Below are 8,410 nucleotides of genomic sequence, written 5' to 3' on the forward strand. Positions count from 1 at the left end.
TGGCAAGAAATTTTTTTCTTCCTGTTTATACTACTACAACAAGTTTATTGCATGTTTTACTTTTTCAGAAGCACTAATGGTTCCGACTGAGGATGGCCTCTGTTCTGTATATACTGGGGTAATGTTAGAGAAAGGTCAGCTGTGGGGACAAATTTACTACAAAAACTAGTAGTAGCAAAATATATGTGAAATTTAATTTCTGGTGACTTCTTTATGAAGAAGACAGTAAAACTATTAGAATAGATTATAACTACTACATAACAAAATTTTCAAAGGAGAATAATAAGTGGGGGATGGTGGCTCACAGCTGAAATTCTATCTACTAAGGAGTCTGAGATCTGAGGATCAAGGTTCAAAGCCAGCCTGGTCACAAAATGACCTGAGACTCTACTCTCCAATTAACCTCTAGAAAACAGGAAATTGTGCTTGGCTCAAAGGTAGGGTGATAGCCTTGAGCTGAAGAGCTAAGGGACAGGGCTCAGGTAGAGTTCAAGCCCATGACCCATAAAAAGCCAAAAAACAAATACACAAGATGGGACTCACCTATACTCCCTGAACTTGGAAACTCAAGAAGGATTTCTAGCCATCCTAGACTACATGGAAAGATGTATCATCAAAAAGAATCAGGGGGGGGGTAGGGCTGGGAGTTTGTCATAGTGCTAGAGTGCTTGCCTAGAATGAATGAAGACCAGGGTTCAATACCTCAGTACCACAAACATAGAAAAAGGCAGAAGTGGTGCTTGGGCTCATGTATCAGATCACTAGTCTTGAGGAAAGCTCAAGGACAGTGCTCAGACCAAGTTCAAGCCCCAGGACTGGCAAAGGAATAAAAAAATAGGAAGTTGGGCAGAGTGGGTGTGGTGTCTCACTTCTGTAATCCTAGCTACTCAGGAGTCTGAGATCTGAAGATCAAGGTTCAAAGCCAGCCTGGCACAAAAAGACCTGAGACTCTTATTTCCAATTAACCTTTAGAAAATGGGAAGTGGGGCTTTGGTTCCAGGGTAGGGTGGTAGCCTTGAGGTAAGGAGTTCAGGGACAGTGCCCAGGCTGAGTTCAAGCTCCATGACCCACCAAAAAGAAAGAATAGGGAAAAATCTGGATTCTGTAAAAATACATCAGGGATATAAATTGTGTATATGTCCTTTTTCCGGTTGAAATTACAAATTAAGTGTTTGGAAACATTTTAAAAGTTTTTACCTAGAAATGTATCAATAATAGCTTCTAACTTACACTGGGAGTGGATTAGAATATTCAAATATAATGAAATGAAAAAACAAAACTACAGTACAACATCAAATGAGGTTAGGCCATATAAAGGCAATACAATCAGGAGAAATCAAATTATTTGTTGAGTATTGGTATGTGGTACATAGAAATTTCTTATAGGGGGACCAAGACTTTGAGCCAGTGGTAGCATGCTTGCGTGGCATGCACAAAGTCCTGGGCTCGATTCCTTGGTAGAAGTGGTGCTGTGGCTCAAGTGGTAGAGCCCTAGCCTTGAGAAAGACCAAGGACAGTGCTCAGGCCCTGAGTTCAAGCCCACGACTGGCAAAATTAATTAATTAATTTATTTATTATTTATTTTTCTTGTAGGGGGCCCTGAAGTTGGGCTAAAGGTAGAAAATTCTGAGAGGTTGGAACTCCACCCTGACAACACTCTGAGAGCTGGCCATAGAAGGGATAAAACAGATAACTCCAGAGGGTTAAGAGACTGGAGTACCAAATCCCTTTCCCTTCCTTACTCCTGCAAGGGCTGGGAAATGAATCTTGAGTGCTGCTGACTTTTTTGCCAGTCCTTGGTCTTGAACTCAGGGCTGAGCATTATTCTTGGGCATTCCTAAAGGCAGGCACTCTACCACATGAGCTAGAGCACCACTTCTGGCTTTTTCTTTTCTTCTTTTGGGGGTCCTGTGGATTGAACTCTGGGCCTGGGCGCTGTCCCTGAGCTCTTCAACTCAAGGCAACTACTGCCCTACCTTCCCCCTGACCCAAAGCCCCGTTCCTGTTTTCTGGTGGTTATTTGGAGATAAGAGTTTCATGTTCTTTAGTGCCCTGGCTGGCTTTGAACCACAGTCCTCAGATCCCAACCTTGAGTAGTATTATAGGACTGACGCACATGAAGAAATTGATTGTGAGAAGTTAGTACTGAAGAGATTTATGTATAAATCTTTACTCTCAGAAACCATTAACACTTAGGTTAAAGGCAAGGAGATGCATAAAATACTCCAGTGGTATCTGAATCTAGAAAATATTCATGTTCTTCACTTGGAGAGCAACAATATATAATATTCCAAGAAAATAAAGGAAAGAGCTTATTCTCCCATGGTAAATCAAAATAGTATTTGAAAAACACAACCATGAGGATTCTATAGGTAGATGGTAAGTACTCAGTTTAAAACTCTACCAATACATAGTGGAATTCTTTGTGATGTTTTAAAGTCCTACAGTTAGGGTGGGAGAAAATGTCTACCTTGACCTGGCACAGTGGCTCACACCTGGAATCCTAGCTACTCCAGAGGCTGATGTCTTAGCATCATAGTTCAAACCAGCCTGGGAGCTAAAGACTCTGAGATCCTTATCTCCCAATTAACCACTATAAAACAGGATGTGGCACTGTGTCTCCATATGTAGGGTGGTAGTCTTGAGCTGAAGAGATCAAGGACAGTGCCCAGACCCAGACTTCAAGCCCCACAACCAAAAACAAAATAAAGCCAGGTGCGATGCCTCACACCTTTAATCCTATGCAGGAGGCTGAGGTCTGAGGATCAAGTTTCAAAGCCAGCCCAGGCACAAAAGGACCTGAGACTCTTATCTCCAATTAACCTGGAGAAAATGAGCAGTGGGCTTGGCTCAAGGGTAGGGTAGTAGCCTTGAGCTGAAGAGCTCAGGGACAACACCCAGGCTGAAGTCCAACTACCAGAACCCACAGTAAATAAATAAATAAGTAAATAAATGAAAAACAAATTTAAAGAAAGCAAATGTGTTCACATTAAAGAAACTTGGAATCTTATTTATGATTTTGTCTATTTTTCATTGTAACTCATTTAGATATCCAAGAAATGAAGGACATAATTACAGCCTGCCAGGAAAATTCAGTTGGATGTCTATGTGAAGCAGCAGTCACCAGTAGTTATGCAGTGGAAAAAAGAGGGAGATTAGTGAGAACATTTGATTTGAGTTCAAAACCTAGTAGGAATAATCTGGATTCCTTAGTGATGAAGACTGAAGAATTCAGTGAGTTTCAGAACACACTCCTTTACAGTGAGCCTGATGACATACATGCTGCATCTAGGCCAGGTGTGACTCCTGTAGTTGAAGAATCCTTTAGTTATTCAGAGCAGGTTAGATCAAAATTTGAGTGTTCTGATGAGCTGAAGTATTTTGAATATGGTGAAGAAGGGAAGGTTTTAAACTCAGAGAGCATATTTTTTAAGCAGAATTGGGTTTTTGTGGGAGACTCTGAGAATAAACATAACCAGCTTAGAGAAGACTATGATAAGTCAACTCACAATACCCAAGCAGTAGTTCAGAGAGGGAAGAAAACAAGTGAATGTACCAGATGTGGAAAAACATACACCTAGAAATCAGCTCTTAGGAGACACTGGAGAATTCATACAAAAAAGATACCATATGAATGCAACAAATGTGGAAAGTCTTTCACCCAGAAGTTAGGCCTTAATAATCATCGGAGAACACACAGAGGAGAGAAACATTATGGATGTCATGATGGCATACCTTATTACTTATCACAGGATACACACAGGAGAGAAATCATATACATATAACAGGTGTGGAATGTCTTTCACCAGGAAAATAGACTTTACACTCCATCGCAGAACACACACAGGAGAGAAACCTTATGAATATAATGAATGTGGAAAGTCAGTCTCCTGGAAGACAAACCTTACTAATCATCAGACAACACACACAGGAGAGAAACCACATCAATGTAAAAAATTCCTCGGAGGCAAGCAGATCAGGTAAAAACTGGGATGATTTCAAGACTATCTGTGCACTGTAATTTTCATTGTTCAAGGTAACATTTTGGAAATATTTTTAAAATATATTACTTCACAAACATTGCTACCTTTCTCATAGTTTTTGTTCCCATTTCCTACCCCCACCCCTCCTAATCATCTTGTTGTCCTCCCTTCCCTATTCTATTCCAAAGAAACAATGATATATATATATATATATATATATATATATATATATATATATATATATATATATATATCACGAATTTGGATGTCATCCTTGCACAGGAGCCATGGCAATCTTTCCTGTATCTTTCATTTTGGATATATTTATTCCTAAGTGTTTTACTGTTTATACTAGTGTAAACAGATTTGATTCCTGACATTATTTCTAAATTGTAAATTTCTCACATATGTCCACTTAACTTTTATCTAATTATTATATCCCATTATTTCATACTGAACTGTTATTGGCAAAGAGTTTCTAAATCAAAGATAAGGTTAGCTTTGGGAGCCACTGACAACTGCCTGTCATCCTAGCTCCGCAGGGTGTTAGGTGCTTAGGTTCCACCCTGGCAGAGGTAGAGGCTGCTGGAGCACAGTCTTCAGCAAGGCCCCACAGGCTCCAAGTTTCCACTGAGTCAGCGCTGCCAGGGGGAGTCCCAACACCAACACCAGTGTTGGGCACCATGGAGCCACCAGGCTTGTGGTGCCCTCTTATACACTTGTTAGCAAACATCTGTATCCATGGAGATCTGCTTTCTTGTGGAGCTTTCCAGTCTCTCTGGTACAATCTGCTGGTTCCAATATTAGATCTCCCCCCTCCAGCATCAATGGTGCTTCCCCACTCCTCTGTTGGTCCCTCCACACCAACAGGGTGGTGAGAAAGTGGCAGGGTGGGTTGGGTGGTCATCTACTGGTGTGCACTGGGAGCTGGTATGCAGAGTTCACTTGGCCCGGGATCCTGGGAACTCAGGATCAGATCCTGGCCTCCTCTGCTGCTGATGCTGCAGCAACGAATCCATCTCCTCTGGCTTTGCAGATACTGCTGTAGCCTTGCTGGTACCCAGATTCCCGGGTCTGTGGCTCCTCACATTCCTTGCCATGGGACTGAGGATGCCAAGACACGCTTTACCCTAGTATCTCAGTATCCTTGGCCCTGAAAAGGTGTCCACGCTTTGACCACTGCACACTGTTCCACCTACGTCCCATGAGTTTCTTGCTTTCGAAAATGCTAGGTCTTGTGTGCACACACCCATGTGTAAACCTGAGTGCAATCAGTGCCCACTGTCCTGTGACACATGTCTGCATTGCCTACCAGCATTGTGGGGAATCCACATTACTATGGATGACACAAAAGTTATTCAAAACTGGCAGTGGTAACACGTGCCTGTAATCCTAGCTGCAAGGAGACTTCAGATCTGAGATGTGGCAGGAGAGTCTTTGAGCCATTTTTTTATTTTGCTCGTTCTGGGCTTTGAACTTAAAGCCTGAGCACAGGCCTTGGACTGTTCCCTTAGCTCTTTAGCTCAAGGATACTTCCCTACCCCTGGACACACAGCCCCATTTCTCATTTTCTAGTGATTAACTGGAGATAAGTGTCTCTCCTTCTTGTGCCAGGAGTTTGGCTTAGTGGTATGAGGCTTGCCAATCATACACGAAGACCAAGGTTCTATTCCTTGGTACCACATATGTAGAAAAATGCCAAAATGGTGCTGTGGCTGCAGTGGTAGAGCTCTAGCCTGTAGAAAGCCCAAGGACAGTGCTCAGACCCGGAGTTTCAAGGCCCAGGATTGCCAAAAAAAATAAGCGTCTCACGTTCTTTAATGCCTAGGCTGGATAGTAGCTAGGATTACAAGTGTCAGCCACTGTACCCAGTTCCATTTTGATTTTGATCAGAGGAACAAATGCCAGACTTTGGTGGATTATGCCTATAATCCTCTGTTTAGGAGGCTGAGATCTGAGGATCTCAGTGCATTGTGTTTTTATCTCAACTACTTACAAAGGGTAAAAAGAAAGATTGTGGTCCAAGCTGATCTGATCATACACATAAACCCTACTATAAAAATGAGTAAACAAAAAGAGAAATGTAGCAGCTCAACTTGTATAGCACCTAACTAGCATGAGTGATGCCTCGAGTTTAAGCACTAGAATAGAGAGAAGGGGAGCTTGAGAGAAAAAAAAATGGAGGAGTTATGATATAATCACATGCTGGAGCTATGTGAAACATTAAGTAAAGGGATTCCACATGTTTTATATGAAGAGAGAATGATGATTTTCTAAAAGGCAAATTGTAAAATATGGAATTCAGATTAAAATACATGTATAAGAGTTGTCTTTCTCTAAAATGATACTTACATGCCTGTTTAGTTTAAAAGCAGTTAAAGATTTCAAAACATATAATACAAAAATGATTAGAAATGAATCATTGTTTTCTCACCACTTTTTTCTGCTACATTCCTTATTTACAAATTTCAAAGAACTATTGTTGATGATATTTGTTATTTGTTAATTTAATCTTTCATCCTGAGTCAATAGTCTATTGTGCTCACTGTTTATGTTTGTGATCTTTCTTTAATCTTCAGTCTTGGAGCTAGAATTCAGGGCCTGGGCGCTCAAGGGTAACACACTACCACTTTGATCCACTTCTGGTTTTTGAGTACTTCACAAGAGGTAAGAGTCTCACAGTGTCTTTTCTGCCTGGGCTGACTTTGAACCATGATCCTACAGGTGTGAGCCACTGGTGTTTGGCTGAACTCATTTACTTTACCTGTTAGGTCTGTATAACCATTGCCCCCAAATACCTGCAAAGTGAGATGCAAAATTAGCTTTAAGTAAAAATCATCTGAGGATGCTGTCAGCTTTTATGCTCAAGGCTAGCACTCTACTACTCTGAGCCACAGTGCCACTACTGGTTTCCTGGTGGTTTATTAGAGATAAGGAGTCTCATGGACTTTCTTGCCCAGACTATCTTTGAACCTTAATCATCAGACCTCAGATTCCTGAGTTGCTAGGATTATAGCACCAATAGTTGAAGAGATATTTTCAGTGTATGTCTTGTGTTTTTTTGTGGAAGATCAGACAAATGTGAGTATATGGTATTTTTTCTGGGTTATCCAGTGTGTCTCATTGATTTTTTGGGTCTATTTTTGTGCCAGTACCAGCTTGTTTATGTTAGTATGGCTCTGTAGCACGATGCATTATTTTCACGTGTACTGTGAAAGAGGGATCACTTGACAGTGGTACCTGTCACATGTATGGCAGCATGTCCAGTTCCATGAATACCACTCAGTAACACCTCCTACTCAGTATCTTAGATGATGATTCCTTTTATTTTATCATCCTAAACTTAAGTGCTAAAAGACTCATAGGGTCACTCAGAGAGTACTTCAAAGGAAGTATCATTATGAGCGGTGACAGTTTCATGAATGTAACTTCTCCAGAAATTTCAAGGGAAAAGACATGGAGTGGAAGAGAGAGAATTAACAGTCCTTAGTTTAGGCTAATGTGTGGGCTTGTATCTGAGAATTTAATAGAAAAACAAATATAAAAAGTATAAAGACAGAAAAAATTGTGAGTACATATATAAAGGAAACTCAATTACAGAGTTACAACTGCTATCAGAAAAGAACTCACTTGTTACCCAGAATAGCCTAGACTGTTCTCCTAGTTATATTTCTGGAGTAGCTGACAGGCACACCCTACTCTGCCCAGTGTTTTCTGTAGAAAATGGGATTTCACAAGGTGTGTTTACCTATGCAGGGCCAGAGGCATGATATTTCTACTCTCATATGTTCCTGAGTGCATATAAGAACACATGACATTGATTCAGATACGTCTTTATTTTCCATTAGCCAAGTATGTGTATATGCTCTGGATGACACCACAAAGTGATTTCAAGGGAAATCTGATAGTTAAGTTATAAACACTTAATGTCCTCATTCTAATGTCAGCGAAATGTGCAGAAAGTCCATGGCACAGTCAGACAAAATGTTTTCTGCAGGATGAGAGGAATGGTGACAAGGAAGGTATTGATGTAACCTAGGAATGGCTCCTTTCAGCACAGTCCAGGACAGAACCTAGGACTAGCTGCGGAATTCAGGATTCAAAAGACAAGGTATGACTTTTACTTTGCCTATGTGTACATATTGTGCAGTGGGAAGTGGCATTTGGCCTCCAGTTTGTCTTCAGGTAGGTCTTATGTGAGAAGCAGAATAAGTCATTGGGCCCTGAGCAGTGACCCTACCTCCTTCACAATGGAATGGAACACGGAACTCTGGTAGCCCGGAACTATAACTGACATTCTGGTCAAGCCAGCTCACTTGGCCTGTGACTCTGGAAGGGGAAAGATGTTCTCATGCCGTAGGAGACTGTCAGGAGACGCGGGCCTCAGGAAATGGGGAAATGGGTGTGTCTCTCAAGCCTGCAGAGGT

At 41.2% G+C, this 8,410-nt stretch overlaps 1 non-coding gene across 1 annotated transcript; it reads right to left on the reverse strand.

The window, feature by feature from the left end:
* Positions 1-4,220: 4,220 nt before the first annotated feature.
* On the reverse strand, positions 4,221-4,325 carry LOC150039704 (U6 spliceosomal RNA). Its single transcript, XR_016534263.1, has one exon. It is a non-coding gene; the product is annotated as a U6 spliceosomal RNA (small nuclear RNA).
* Between the last annotated feature and the right edge of the window lie 4,085 nt (positions 4,326-8,410).

This window comes from Megascapheus bottae, unplaced genomic scaffold, assembly GCF_031878675.1.
Source record: "Megascapheus bottae isolate mThoBot1 unplaced genomic scaffold, mThoBot2.hap1 HAP1_SCAFFOLD_62, whole genome shotgun sequence".
Lineage (NCBI taxonomy): Eukaryota > Metazoa > Chordata > Mammalia > Rodentia > Geomyidae > Megascapheus > Megascapheus bottae.